Source organism: Suncus etruscus, chromosome 4 (genome assembly GCF_024139225.1).
Source record: "Suncus etruscus isolate mSunEtr1 chromosome 4, mSunEtr1.pri.cur, whole genome shotgun sequence".
In the NCBI taxonomy this organism is placed as follows: Eukaryota; Metazoa; Chordata; class Mammalia; order Eulipotyphla; family Soricidae; genus Suncus; species Suncus etruscus.
Window position 1 is genome coordinate 21,868,529 of NC_064851.1, and position 15,675 is coordinate 21,884,203.

Here is a 15,675-nt window from a genome sequence, read left to right on the forward strand (position 1 = left end):
AGATCCTCAACAGAATCCTGGCAAATAGGATTCAGTGCCTCATTAAAAAGATTATCCACTATGATTAAGTAGGTTTCATCCCAGGAATGCAAGGATGGTTTAACATCCATAAATCTATCAACATAATACACAACATCAACAACAAGAAAAATAAAAATCACATGATCATATCAATAGATGCAGAGAAAACATTTGATAAGGTCCAACATCCATTCTTGGTCAAAACTCTCAGCAAGATGGGAATAGAAGGAACCTTTCTCAATATAGTTAAGGCCATCTACCACAAGCCAGAGGCAAATATTGTCCTCAATGGAGAAAAACTGAAAGCCTTTCCTCTAAATTCTGGCACAAGAAAAGGCTGTCCTCTCTCACCACTCCTATTCAACATAGCACTGGAAGTACTTGCTATAGCGATTAGGCAAGAAAAAGATATCAAGGGAATTCAAATAGGAAAGGAAGAAGTCAAGCTCTCGCTGTTTGCAGATGATATGATACTCTACCTAGAAAACCCTAAAGTCTCTACAAAAAAGCTTCTAGAAACAATAGACTCATATAGCAAGGTGGCAGGCTACAAAATTAACACACATAAATCAATGGCCTTTCTATACACCAATAGTAATAAGGAAGAAATGGACATTAAGAAAACAACCCCATTCACAATAGTGCCACACAAACTCAAATATCTTGGAATCAACTTGACTAAAAATGTGAAGGACCTATACAAAGAAAACTATAAAACTCTGCTCCAAGAAATAAGAGAGGACACGCAGAAATGGAAGCACATACCCTGCTCATGGATTGGCAGGATTAACATCATCAAAATGGCAATACTCCCCAAAGCATTGTACAGATTTAATGCGATCCCTCTAAAGATACCCATGACATTCTTCAAAGAAGTGGATCAGGCACTTTTGAAATTCATTTGGAACAATAAACACCCTCGAATAGCTAAAGCAATCATTGGGGAAAAGAATATAGGAGGAATTACTTTCCCCAACTTTAAACTGTACTACAAAGCAATAGTTATCAAAACAGCATGGTATTGGAATAAAGACAGGCCCTCAGATCAGTGGAATAGGCTTGAATACTCAGAAAATGTTCCCCAGACATATAATCACCTAATTTTTGATAAAGTAGCAAGAAATCCTAAATGGAGCAAAGAAAGCCTCTTCAACAAGTGGTGTTGGCACAATTGGCTAGCCACTTGCAAAAAATTGAACTTAGACCTGCAGCTAACATCATGTACGAAGGTTAAATCCAAATGGATGAAAAACCTCGATATCAGACCCAAAACCATAAGATATATAGAACAACATGTAGGTAAAACATTCCAGGACATTGAGACTAAAGGCATCTTCAAAGAGGAAACTGTACTCTCCAAGCAAGTGAAAGCAGAGATTAACAGATAGGAATATATTAAACTGAGAAGCTGCTGCACCTCAAAAGAAATAGCACCCAGGATACAAGAGGCCCCCACTGAGTAGGAGAAACTATTCACCCAATATCCATCAGACAAGGGGCTAATCTCCAAAATATACAAGGCACTGACAGAAATTTACAAGAAAAAAACATCTAATCCCATCTAAAAATGGGGAGAAGAAATGGACAGACACTTTGACAAAGAAGAAATACAAATGGCCAAAAGACACATGAAAAAATGCTCTACATCACTAATCATCAGGGAGATGCAAATCAAAACAACTATGAGGTACCACCTCACACCCCAGAGATTGGCACACATTACAAAGAATGAGAACAAGCAGTGTTGGCGGGGATGTGGAGAGAAAGGAACTCTTATTCACTGCTGGTGGGAATGCCGTCTAGTTCAACCTTTATGGAAAGCAATATGGAGATTCCTCCAAAAACTGGAAATTGATCTCCCATACGATCCAGCTATACGACTCCTAGGAATATACCCTAGGAACAAAAAAATACAATACAAAAATCCCTTCCTTACACCTATATTCATTGCAGCACTATTTACCATAGCAAGACTCTGGAAACAGCCAAGATACCCTTCAACAGACGAATGGCTAAAGAAACTGTGGTACATATACACAATGGAATATTATGCAGCCATCAGGAGAGATGAAGTCATGAAATTTTCCTATACATGGATGTACACGGAATCTATTATGCTGAGTGAAATAAGTCAGAGAGAGAGAGAGAAAAACGCAGAATGGTCTTACTCATCTATGGGTTTTAAGAAAAATGAAAGACATTCTTGCAATAATAACTTTCAGACACAAAAGAGAAAAGAGTTGGAAGTTACAGCTCACCTCATGAAGCTCACCACAAACAGGGATGAGTTTAGTTAGAGAAATAACTACGTTTTGAACTATCCTAATAAAGAGAATGTACGAGGGAAATAGAAAGCCTGTCTAGAGTACAGGCGGGGGTTGGGTGGGGAGGAGGGAGATTTGGGACACTGGTGATGGGAACGTTGCACTGGTGATGGGTGGTGTTCTTTACATGACTGAAACCCAAACACAATCATGTATGTAATAAAGTTGTTAAATAAAAAAAAAGAATTAGGTATAAAAAAAAAATCGTCTGGATATTGCCACAAAACAAAGTTTCCAACTCGATCCTGCACCAATCACTGCAAGGCTGCTCGAACCGCCTCTCGAACTCAGCCAATCCAAGCAAGGCTCTTGATGCATGCAAATGAGACAATGTTCTGTACCCGAATCTACACTGTCAAAAGTCTGCTCAGATTGGCCAGAGTCAGAGAGGAAGTCTAAAATTAGGGGGTCTTCTTATATGCCACAAAATACGGTACCAATTTAGACACCAATGTGTATTTGAAGCCACCTACTGTTTAAGGAACAAAAGAAGCAACAGAATGATCAACTAGAAGAGCTTAATAAACTTAACAAATAAACACTAATAAATAAAAACTCATTTTTCACAAAAAAAAATTTTACTTAAAATCATATGACTTTTTTTTTAAATTTTTTTTATTCTTCACAAATTTTCTTGTGGTTGTACTCTTTTTTTTTTGGTGGAGGGAGCCCACATCCGGCAGTGCTGTGGGGGGGGTATTTCTGACTTTGCTCTCAAGAATCACTTCCGGAATGAGCATCGCCCACACACAACTGAACAATGGATACCATCTACGGAAACAACCACAATTGTCTATATGACATTACCAGGATCCAAGCTTCTACCGAAGACCTACCACTGCTTTGGCATTGACTTACTCCAAAGTGTGCTCTCAACACCCAGACGACTCAGCAACAGCCTGCTTGCAGAGCAGATCGCCCAGCATTTAATGGTATGCTAGAAACTAGAGGATGCTCCACATCAGCCTGACATCAATGAAAGAAATGCACAGAATCCAGAATCTTTAAATATAAGAACCTGATACCAACAATAGCTAAAGTGTGAACAAGTTTCACCGGGGCCACGAAGAATGACTCAGGTTGGACAGACTGGTATGCCTGGAACCCAGAGTCGGTCTTATGCCAATAAACTTCTGGGGTGAGGCCTTTTTGTAATCAGGCTAAGGATTTTTTTTTCCGTTTTCCCCATATTTTTCTGGATCTATGCAAACAACGGTGATTGCCACTATCACACCTTTACTATATTTTTTACTCTTATCTTTTAAGGGAAAAAATACAATTTACTGAACTTAAAAACAAAATAACTGTAGTAGAATGCCTGTCCCGAATACAGGCAGGGGATGGGAAAAGGGAGGGTGGAATGTTACACTGGTGAAGGGGGGTGTTCTGTTTGTGACTGTAACCCAACTATGATCATGCTACTTAAATAAAAAATATATTAAAATAAAAAAAAAAAAGAATCACTTCTGGCAGGCCCAGAGGACCATATGGAATGCCAGGGACCGAATCCAGGTTGACCACATGCAAGGCAAATATGCTACCTGCTATATTATTGCTCCAACCCCCTTTATGTTCTTTTTAATTTATATTTATTTATTTATTTTTGTTTTTGGGCCACACCCAGCGATGCTCAGGGGTTACTCCTGGCTGTCTGCTCAGAAATCGCTCCTGGCAGGCACGGGGGACCATATGGGACACCAGGATTCGAACCAACCACCTTTGGTCCTGGATCAGCTGCTTGCAAGGCAAACGCCGCTGTGCTATCTCTCTGGGCCCTATTTTTATTTATTTTTTCTTTGTTTTTTTTTGGGGAGGTCACACCCGGCAGCGCTCAGGGGTTCCTCCTGGCATTGTGCTCAGAAATTGCTCCTGGCAGGCTTGGGGGACCATATAGGATGCTGTGATTCGAACCACCGTCCTTCTGCATGCAAGGCAAACACTTTGCCTCCATGCAATCTCTTAGGCCACTTTATGTTCTTTTTAATAATTTTGCTCTCACTTACCTGAAAATAAATGTATCATAATCAACCACATAATACATGATCTTTAAAAATATAAATTATATATACATACATAAAATATATACACAAATATATATTATATATATAAAGGTGTGTGATTCTGGGGTCAGACAACTTGGATATGGATGTTGGCTGCATTATTCCCTAAGTTACTTAACCTCTTTATTTTATTTTATTTATTTATTTATTTATTTTTGATTTTTGGGTCACACTCAGCAGTGCTCAGGGGTTACTCCTGGCTCCATGCTCAGAAATCGTTCCTGGCAGGCTCCGGGGAACAGATGGGATGCCGGGATTCGAACCCATGACCTTCTGCATTAAAGGCAAACTCCTTATCTCCATGCTATCTCTCCGGTCCCAGCTACTTAACCTCTTTAAACCAGTTTCTTCATCTGTCAGATGGACTTGGTAATAGTACCCTACTATAGATTATTGTTAGGGTTCAGATGATGCTTATACTGTACTTACTGAAGCACATGATTTCTTGAAAACAATGTCAGCAGTTATGACATTGTTACTAAAACACTCCACAACTACTGTTTTACTTTTCATTTTTTCTTTTTTGGGTTTTTGGGTCACACCCAGCAGCGCTGAGGGGTTACTCCTGGCTCTTTGCTTATAAATCGCCCCCGGCAGGCTCAGGGGACCATGGGATGCCGGGATTCGAACCAATGTCCTTCTAAATGCAAGGCAAATGCCTTACTGCTGTGCTATCTCTCTGGCCCCTGTTTTACTTTTCTTATTTTGTTTTTTGTTTGGGGGCCACACTGGGCAGTGTTCTGGGATTATGCCTGGCTCTGCGCTCAGAAATTGGTTTAGGCAGGTTTGGATGACCATATGGGATGCCAGATATCAGACCTGAGTTTGCCATGTACAAGGCAAACACCCTACCTGATGTTATTATTTGGCACCTACTATCTTTTTTGATTGATTTAATCCCATAAAATAGGTCACAGAGCAAAACGACTTTTTTTTTGGGGGGGGCCATACTCAGTGGTGCTCAGGGATTACTCCTGGCTCTGCACTTGGGACTCAACCACTGTGATACACAGGATGGGATGTCAGGGATCAAACCCAAGACAGCTAAGGAAGGCAAATGCCCTACCCGTTATACTATCACTAGTTTTAATTGAAAGAACTTTAGAGAGGTTTGAGGAGAGAGAGAGAGAGCAATAACTTGTTCAAGAGAGAACACTGGCTTCTCCAGAGCAGGAAAAGACTTAAAAAGCCATATTTTTAACACAGCCTTCTAATCTAATCTAGGTTTAAGATCTCTGAATGAACAATGTACATAAGATCTCTGTTTAGGGCATGAGTGCTGGTGCAAGTGATAGGGTGTCTGCCTTGCAGCGTCCCATATGGTCCTCCAAGCCAGGAGTGATTTCTGAGCACATAGCCAGAGAGTCACCAGGTATAGCCCAAAAACAAAAACAAACAAACCAAAAAAAGATCTCTGTTTAGCCAACTTCTGATATGCTGTAGAAAAGAGAGAAAATCAGTGAGCTACAACTCAGTGTGCTCTGCAGCTCTGCTTCTTAGAAGACACGATTTCTTGGAGAAAGCAAACAAGCAGGAAACCAGCGGGGCCTCTCGAAGGACAAAGTTTGCCTAGTGATTTCTCCTTTCCTCCCACTTGGTGTTCTCCCACCACTCAGGCTATGCATTGTTTGGTTAGCACGAGTCACACAGCTCCTTCAAATGGTGCTTTCCCTAGGCCTGAGAAGAAAATCCTTTCTGATCAGACTGCTAAGTAGCTATGAGTATTTCCTTTCTGTCTGTGTAGATTTGGGGCAGAGAAAAGTTTCAGACTTCAAAGGAGTCTAGAATAGGTTCATAAAAAAAAAAAAAAAAAGCCAATGGCCTACCTCCTATTTTTGTCAAGTTTAAATACAGTTTTATTGAGTGGATGAGAAAGTGCTGTAGGTAAGGTGATTGCCTTGCAAGAAGCCAACCTGGGTTTGATTTTGGCCACCGCAAATGGTCCCTCAGATCCAAGAGTATAAGCCCAGAGCATAATCAGGTGTGGCCCCAAAATAAAACAAAATAAAAAACAGAGTAGGGGCGGGAGAGATAGCATGAAGGTAGGGTGTTTGCTTTGCATGCAGGACCGTGGTTCAAATCCCGGCATCCCATAGGGTCCCCCGAGCCTGCCAGGAGCGATTTCTGAGCACAGAGCCAGGAGGAACCCCTGAGCACTGCCGGTGTGACCCAAAACCCCCAAAAAAATTAATTAAAAAAACAGAGTATATGTACATATATACAAGTTATTGGATCTTGGAAATGTAGATTGTTTGATATTAAGAAAATTTTATCGGGCCCGGAGAGATAGCACAGCAGCGTTTGCCTTGCAAGCAGCCAATCCAGGACCAAAGGTGGTTGGTTCGAATCCCGGTGTCCCATATGGTCCCCCGTGCCTGCCAGGAGCTATTTCTGAGCAGACAGCCAGGAGGAACCCCTGAGCACCGCCGGGTGTGGCCCAAAAACAAACAAAAAAAAAAGAAAATTTTTATCATTAATTTGGGGATCATAACCAGCAGTGTTCAGAGCTTTTTACTGATAGTGCTTGGGGAGACCATATGAGATGCTGGATATCGAGCCCACATTGGCTGCATGCAAGGCAAATACCCTACCCACTGTACTATTGCTCCAGCCTTCTATCATTAATTGTTAAAGTTGGTTTATGTTAAACCAATTGTTTAAACCAAATTGTTAAAGTGGCTTATGGTATTGGGTTATGTGAGAAAAAAAATCTTCATCTCTGAGCAATACATATAATAGGATTTATTGATATCTGGGACTGGCTTCAAAATAACAGAGGGGGGCCAGAGTGATAGCACAATGGTAGGGCGTTGGCATGCACACTACCAACCCAGGATGGACCCGGGTTTGATCCCTGGCATCCCATATGGTCCCCTGAGCCTGCCAGGAGCGATTTCTGAGTGCAGAACCAGGAATGATCTCTGAACACCACCGGTGTGGCCCCAAAAACAAAAAAACAAAAAACAAAAAACCCCCAGGGGCCGGAGAGGTGGCGCTACAGGTAAGGTGTCTGCCTTGCAAGCGCTAGCCAAGGAAGGACCGAGGTTCGATCCCCCGGTGTCCCATATGGTCCCCCCAAGCCAGGGGCAATTTGAGTTCTTAGCCAGGAGTAACCCCTGAGCAAACGGGTGTGGCCCCCAAACAAAACAAAACAAAAACAAAAAAAAAAACAGAGGGAAGAGGGTTAATTTGGTAGAATGCAGTTAATAAGAGCACTACATAGATCTTCACTACACAGAGTACACCACACTGCCTTTTCTAGGCCAGAAAAGAGAGGAGGGGGATGGAGAGAGAATTGGGGGTTAAGGTACCTGTGCTGACTCCAGGTCCAGGAGTGACACTTAAGCACCAAGTGAGGAGCAGTCTGGCCGAACCATCTTCTCCACTACAACACTCCACCAAAATCAAAAGGGAGGAAAAATAGGAAGGAGAAAGAACATTAAGTAGAGGGGAGGAAGAGAGTGACAGAGATACTCCTTGGACTAGTTCTGCCAAAACGATAGCAGGAATATAGGGAAAGAGAAAAAGGGGGGTATGCTGGAGGTAAGGAGCAGTACCAAGCCCTTGAACAAGAAAAACAGGATGGGGTCCACTGCTTTGGGGTACTGGTAGCCAAGCTAAGAGCCAAAGTACAAGTGGGCTGGGAGGTCTGATGGTAGGAAAATCAGAAAGCTCTCAGCAGATGAAAATTTAAACATAGGAGCCGGTGAGGTGGCGCTAGAGGTAAGGTGTCTGCCTTGCAAGCGCTAGCAAGGAAGGACCGCTGTTCGATCCCCCAGCGTCCCATATGGTACCCCCAAGCCAGGGGCAATTTCTGAGCACTTAGCCAGGAGTAACCCCTGAGCATCAAACGGGTGTGGCCTGAAAAACCAAAAAAAAAAAAAAAAAAAGAAAATTTAAAAATAAGTGAGATTGGGGCCAGAGCGGTGGTGCAAGTGGTAAGGTGTCTGCCTTGCCTGCACTAGCCTAGGACAGACCGTGGTTTGATCCCCTGCAACCCATATTCCCCCAAGCCAGCAGCGATTTTTGAGTGCATAGCCAGGAGTAACCCTTGAGCATCACCGGGTATGCCCCCCCCAAAAAAAAAAAACGGTTAGCTGGAAATAAAGAGAGGAATTTTGTTTTGGTTTAAAGAATAAGGTCCTGGGGCCAGAGAGATAGCATGGAGGTAAGGCATTTGCCTTTCATGCAGAAGGTCATCGGTTCAAATCCCGGCATCCCATATGGTCCCCCGTGCCTGCCAGGAGCGATTACTGAGCGTGGAGCCAGGAGTAACCCCTGAGCGATGCTGGGTGTGACGCCAAAAAAAAAAAAAAAAGGGGGGCCGGGTGGTGGCGCAAGAGGTCCCATATGGTCCCCCAAGCCAGGAGCAACTTCTGAGCGCATAGCCAGGAGTAACCCCTGAGCGTCACCGGGTGTGGCCCAAAAAACAAAAAAACAAAACAAAAAAAAGAATAAGGTCCTTAAAGAGCTTTAACTCAGGCTCTTTAACTCCCATCTATCCAGCCGGTTCCAGACCACACCCTAGGCTGGCTAAACTGCTCTTCTCTCTGGGTTCCGGATACTCTGCGTACTCTGTGACTCCAGAGCCAGCAATAGCTGGAGTCTTCCTCCCCAGGCTCTCAAAGCTAGGAGGTCAGTGCTCCCTGCCTTGCACTCTAGTAAGACTGACCTCCACAAGACTGTGCCAGACCGTGTGGGTGGCACATGCCAGAGAACCAAGCAATGCCTGAGTCAGAGCATTTTCATGAGGGTGAGTCCCACTCTCTGCTCCAAGTTGCCACAGCCCAGCCTTCTCTGTCTTGTCTCTCTTAGAGACACACAACCACAAAACAATGTCCAGTGCTACGGTTGGGACTAAGAAATCTCCCAGCATCAGTCCCTACTTGGTATCTCTAAGGAAGCTGTGAGAGGCTAGGAAGATGGTTCAAAGAACTGGAGCAGAAGGTGGGAACCCGAAGCCAACAAAGCACAACCAGGAGAGGCCCCAGAGCTCTACACTAAGAGTGGCCCCTGATCATTACCAAATGTGGCCCCCCAATTTTTTTAAAGGAAACTTTGAGAGGCCAAAGCAATAGTACAGCAGGTAGGGCACTTGCCTTGCACATGGCTGACCTGAATTTGATCCCCACCATCCCATCTGATTTTCCAAGCACTCCCATGAGTAATTTCTGATTGCAGAGCAGAATTGTTGGTGTGTGGCCCAACTCTTCTCTGCCCCCCCCCCAAAGGAAAATGTGAATAACCAAATAAAAACCAGTTGATTGTACTCGCTTTGGCAGCACATATACTAAAATTGGAACGATACAGAGAAGATTAGCATGGCCCCTGCACAAGAATGACACGCAAATTCATGAAGCGTTCCATATTTTTAAACTGTCAAAAAAAAAAAAAAAAACACAAACAGTTGATTACAAGCACCTTTTCTTTCTCCCTGGTTGATCAAGGCAATAGATGTGGCGCTGGCTGGAGCACAGTGGTAGAATGTTTGCCTTGCATGTGGCCAACCCAGGAGGGTTTAGTTCCCAGCATCCCATATGGTCCGCCAAGTCTGCCTGCCAGGAGCGATTTCTCAGCACAGAGCCAGGAGTAACTCCTGAGCACTGCTTGGTGTGGCCCCAAAATAAAACAAACAAACAAACAAAAAGAGGAGGTGCTACTGCCCAGCAGACAAATTTGGACTCATTCTCTACTACCTACACAGGAAATGGGGTGGCAAATGGCCCAAAACCCCTGCTGCTTGGTTCTCTACAGTAAGACTCAGCTTCCTGGATTCTATAGTGGCAGGCAGGGTTGGGGGTGGGGGGAGTCTCTTGGTGCCACATGCAGCTGTGCTCAGGGGCTATTTACCTCCCTAGGTCTGTCTCCTTGACTACAAAAGGAAGATCCTATCAAAAGAAGCATTTGCCAGAATGACAGCTTCTCAGACCCCTCTACAAAGCCTTCCTGAAGAGAGGCCCAGGAAATGCCACTTCTTCACCAAGGGACTTTGAAGGGCTTTTCTCTTAGATCTTGAAATCCTTCCACCTGGCCAGCACCCAGCCTGGTCTCTGTTTCCAGGGGAGATTCTCTACAGAAATGCTGTGGGAGGTGACTTCCAGTCCCTGGATCATGTGAGACAGGCGTAACTGATCTCACAAACTGGAAGCTGGAGAGATAGTGCTAGTATTTTTTTTTGTTTGTTTGTTTTTGAGTCATACCCGGCAGCGCTCAGGTATTACTCCTGGCTCCACACTCAGAAATCGATCCTGGCAGGCTTGGGGGACCATATGGGATGCCGGGATTCAAACCAATGACCTTCTGCATGAAAGGCAACGCCTTACTCCATGCTATCTCTCCGGCCTCAGATAGTGCTAGTATTGCATGCATTGGGATGCATTCTGGGCATCCCATATGGTCTCCAGATCACTGCCAGGAGTGATCCTAGAGGGGCCCCCTCTTCAAACTAAAACAAAAAAGGGGATTTAAAAGACTGCAGCTTTCCCAACTTGAGGGAGTGGAGGTGGAAATATATTCTTGCTCTTCAAATCCAGGAGCAGTCAGTACCTTAAGCCAGTGCAAACTGCTGGTGCCAGATCAGGGTGAGGACTGTTTTGGAGGCCTTCCAGAAAGGAAAGAGGGTGGCTTTAACCATAACCCCCTCTAGCTGCCACCTCTATGGAAATGCCTCTCATAGGGTCTCTCCTCTCCACATAGGAGTCTAGATAGCAAGGTCATTGGAAATGGTCTTAGAAAGAATAACTGTGGGCCCGGAGAGATAGCACAGCGGCGTTTGCCTTGCAAGCAGCCGATCCAGGACCAAAGGTGGTTGGTTCGAATCCCGGTGTCCCATATGGTCCCCCGTGCCTGCCAGGAGCTATTTCTGAGCAGACAGCCAGGAATAACCCCTGAGCACCGCCGGGTGTGGCCCAAAAACCAAAAAAAAAAAAGAAAAGAAAAGAATAACTGCTTGAGGACGAGGCCAGCCTGCCAGTAGCCCCAGTGACAACAGAATTCCCAGGGCAAGGCAGATGCTCACAGACATCTCACTCCTCACAGGCCCCAGCCCTATGCTCATTAAGAGGCAGCCAGGAGGATTAAAGCCAGAAGAGCTGCTTGCAAGGTAAATGCCCTATCTGCTGGACTATCGCGACCCCCCTTTGTCCCCCAGTTTAATTTTTAAAAGGATTTAGAGTGAGAGCGCAGTGGTAGGGTGTTTGCCTTACATGCGGCCAACCTAAGATGGACCCGGTTTGATCCCCGAAGCAATAGCACAGTGGTAGGGCGTTTGCCTTGCATTCGGCCAATGATCCCCAGCATCCCATATGGTCCCCCGAGCCTGCCAGGAGTGATTTGTGAGCGCAGATCCAGGAATAACTCTCGAACACAGCCAGGAGTTATTGGCGAAATAACTCCTAAGTTACAGTGGAAAGGGGGAGAGAGGGAGGGAGGGAGGGAGGGAGGGAGGGAGGGAGGGAGGGAGGGAGGGAGGGAAGGAGGGAAGGAAGGAAGGAAGGAAGGAAGGAAGGAAGGAAGGAAGGAAGGAAGGAAGGAAGGAAGGAAGGAAGGAGGGAGGGAGGGAGGGAGGGAGGGAGGGTGGGGTGGGGGGACGGACGGAGGGAGGGAGGGAGGGAGGGAGGGAGGGAGGAAGGGAGAGAGGGGGGAGTGAAGGAGAAGGGAAGGGAAAGGGGAAGAGGGATTTGGGATCACAGCAGCGTGTGCTGGGCCTGAGAGGAAAGAATGCATTGAACCATTTCTGGAAATAATATTCAGTCATTATCCCTTTCTCCAATTGAGCTGTTTTGTGTGGTTGTGTTTCTGTCTCCTCTACTTGAACAAATGAGTCTGTTCTAGACCTTCTGCCATCGGAACAGGCCTGTTTCCAGTGAGCCAGTAAGGTGGCTATTGTTCCCTGGGCAGAGGAAGAGATCTGGGCTTGTCTGAGTCTCTCAGTGTGTGCCCTTGGGGAGTGCTGGGCAGGGACTCAGAAGGTCAGGAAGGCGCAGTGGTAAGACCAGTCACACAGGCACACCCTGCCACAGCCTGCCAGCCTCCTGCCATTGTTGGGGCAGGCACCTTTTAATAGGGGCCCACCCAGCAATCCTTAGGGTGGTGTCTGGCTGGTGCATGGAGTCATGAGGGTAAGGGGTTGCACTCAGGGCCTCGCACATGCTAAAACTGCACTCTACCACACTCTCTCCTGCTCTAGAGCTCTGACTCTTGCTTTCTTCTTTTGGGGTCTCCCTATGGTGTTCAGGAGGTTTGGAGCACCTAGACTCATTAGGGTCTGAGGATTCAATGCTGCTCAAACCCTGCCCTGTCCTGCTAGGGATACCCAAGGCCACCCCAGCAGTGCAGGGGCCTCTAGGGCAGCAGCTGACAATGATCAGGGGATCATGTAGTGCCAGAGCTCAAACTTAGGTCCAGAATGTACTAGGCATGTGCTGTACTATATCTCTTGGCCCATAGGGATTTGGCAGGGACTTTTATCCTGCTCAGTAAATACAGAAGTGAGGAAAGGCCAGAGAGATAGCAGGTAAAGTTCTTTTTTGTTTTGGTTTTTGGGCCACACTCGGCGGTGCTCAGGGATTACTCCTGGCTGTCTGCTCAGAAATAGCTCCTGGCAGGCACGGGGGACCATATGGGACACCGGGATTTGAACCAACCACCTTTGGTCCTGGATTGGCTGCTTGCAAGGCAAACGCCGCTGTGCTATCTCTCCGGGCCCGCAGGTAAAGTTCTTGCCTTGCATGAGTTCAAGCTCTGGCATTCCCATATGGTCCCTGATTGCAGAGCCATACTGGATAAAGTCCCCAAGCAAACAACAAACAAATTACTGGAGTGGGGAAAGGCCCCTTCCAGGGACACTCCCCCATCAGGACCATCCCCCTGTGGAGCATATATAGGGAGCAGTGTTGGAATCTAGAACCCAAGGCCTGAGGCTGAGAGTGAATTCTAGTGGCACTGTTCTTTGGGTCCTCATCACCACAAAAAGCAGGTAATTTCTGGCACCCACAACTCTTATGTTTGGGCACTGAAGATAAGGTACACAACCTTGGTGGTCATCACAACAATGAAATGAAGCAAAAACAAGAAGAGAATCAAAGAATTTCAAGATGAAATTCCCAGGGCCAAACAATGACACAGGGATCAGGAATGCAGGAGGACCCCAGTTTGATCCCCACGATATGTGGTCCTCCAGTGCCACTGAATGTAGCCCTGGAGGTCCACAGGACTGCTGGACGTGGGCCTGGAAATCCCTGAAACTGCAGGGCCCAAGCAGTGTCACATCCTTGCACCCTAACCTGAAGCTATCTAGTCCAGTGGGCTGAGTATCACCCAAATGGCCCTCAGGGCCCCTGGGTACTGCTAGAGTGGCCCCCCATTGCTACCTGAGACAAGAAAATCAACATCTGTGACTGGAGGCTCCACCCACCTTATTGACAATGAGTCAATTACACTGTAGTAGAGAATCCAGAAATCACTCATATATATGAACCAATCAGAGATCCTGTATTTCAGAAACTGGCTTTCAGCTAATGCTTCTGCCCAGAAAGAGCTTGTGTCCATGCTAGGTGGTCTCATGGGGGAGTTGGGGAGGGGGGGGTTTGTGGGTAGCCCAGTGTGCAGAATTGCTGTTTGCTTACCATTGTTCCTTAAGCAAACAATGAAATCAGTCCTTAGGAACCATTCATTTCACACTAATAACACCTAATTAGATGGCTTTTTTTCCCCAGTTCCAAACCACTACTCATTCACCCTTTCTTGAAGAGCAAACAGGCTCTCTCTCCTTTACTGGCAGCTCTGCTGAAATATGCGTCAAAGAAAAAAGTGGAGAAAAGCAAGAGCTTGAATTATTCACGGATTTCATCCTTCTTAGGGTACTGGGGCAATTATAGCAGAAGGCTACTGTTCTAGTTGAGCACAGATCTTTGGGAATAACGACTGAATATTATTTCCAGAAATGGTTCAGTGCATTCTTCCCTCTCATGCCCAACACATGCTGATTATTTGGTCTCTGAATTTGCACATACAGGAACCAAAGACCTCCTTTAAAGCGGGATGGAGGGGCCAAAGCAGTGGCGCAGCAGTAGGGTGCTTGCCTTGCATGTGGCTGACCTACAATGTACTGTGGTTCGATCCTTTGGTCCCATATGGTCCCCCAAACCAGGGATGATTTCTGGGCACATACAAGAATAACCCCTGGGCATCACTGGGTGTGACTGAAACACCAAGAATAAACAAACAAACAAACAAACAAACAAACAAAGTGGGGGGCTGAAGAGATAGCATGAAGGTAAAGTGTTTGCCTTTCATGCAGAAGAACAGCGGTTCGAATCCTGGCATCCCATATGGTCCCCTGTGCCTGCCAAGGGCGATTTTCTGAGCATGGAGCCAAGAGTAATCCCTGAGCACTGCCAGGTGTGACCCAAAAACCAAAAAAAAAATAAAAATAAAAATAAATAATAGGGGCCCGGAGAGATAGCACAGTGGTGTTTGCCCTACAAGCAGCCGATTCAGGACCAAAGGTGGTTGGTTCGAATCCTGGTGTCCCATATGGTCCTCCGTGCCTGCCAGGAGCTATTTCTGAGCAGACAGCCAGGAGTAACCCCTGAGCACCGCTGGGTGTGGCCCAAAAACCAAAAAAAAAAAAATAATAATAATAATAATAATAATAATAATTAAGTGGGATGGAAAATGTTGGGAATCTAAGAGGTCTGTAGGCAAACATCTGAGACCTACAAGGCAACCAGTGGCCTGCAGAGCACGCAGCACATGCGTGCAGATGGTGTTTCGAGTGGGTAGAAGCAGCCCACTGTTTTCTTTTTCTTTGTTTTTTGTTTTTCGGGCCACACTCATTTGATGCTCAGGGGTTACTCCTGGCTAAGCGCTCAGAAATTGCCCCCGGTTTGGGGGGACCATATGGGACACCAGGGGATCGAACCGCGGTCCTTCCTTGGCTGGCCCTTGCAAGGCAGACATCTTACCTCTAGCGCCATCTCACCGGCCCCAGCCCACTGTTTTCTGAGCACTCCACACAGTGTGTGGCACTGGTGGGAGAAAGAGTTTTTCAGGGGGCTGTTTTGACCGGTCTCTCAGAGCCTGGGGGCCTTCAATGCTTCTGTATTCATCTTTCACTTCCTATATGGCACCACCATTGCTTCCCCAGACAACACAACTGTTTTGTTTCCAAGGACAATGGTCTCACATCACTAAGTCACGCTGGAATGAGAACATGTGCCAAACTATCAAGGACTTTAGAGGCTGAAAATGTACATAAATGCAAGTAA

At 45.8% G+C, this 15,675-nt stretch overlaps 1 protein-coding gene and 1 non-coding gene across 2 annotated transcripts in view; one reads left to right on the top strand and one right to left on the bottom strand.

The window, feature by feature from the left end:
• PLEKHM2 (pleckstrin homology and RUN domain containing M2) overlaps positions 1-15,675 on the bottom strand; it is a 60,498-nt gene that overhangs the window by 32,662 nt on the left and 12,161 nt on the right. The window lies entirely within an intron of this gene.
• LOC126008331 (U6 spliceosomal RNA) lies at positions 9,672-9,778 on the top strand. The gene has a single exon (XR_007495666.1). It is a non-coding gene; the product is annotated as a U6 spliceosomal RNA (small nuclear RNA).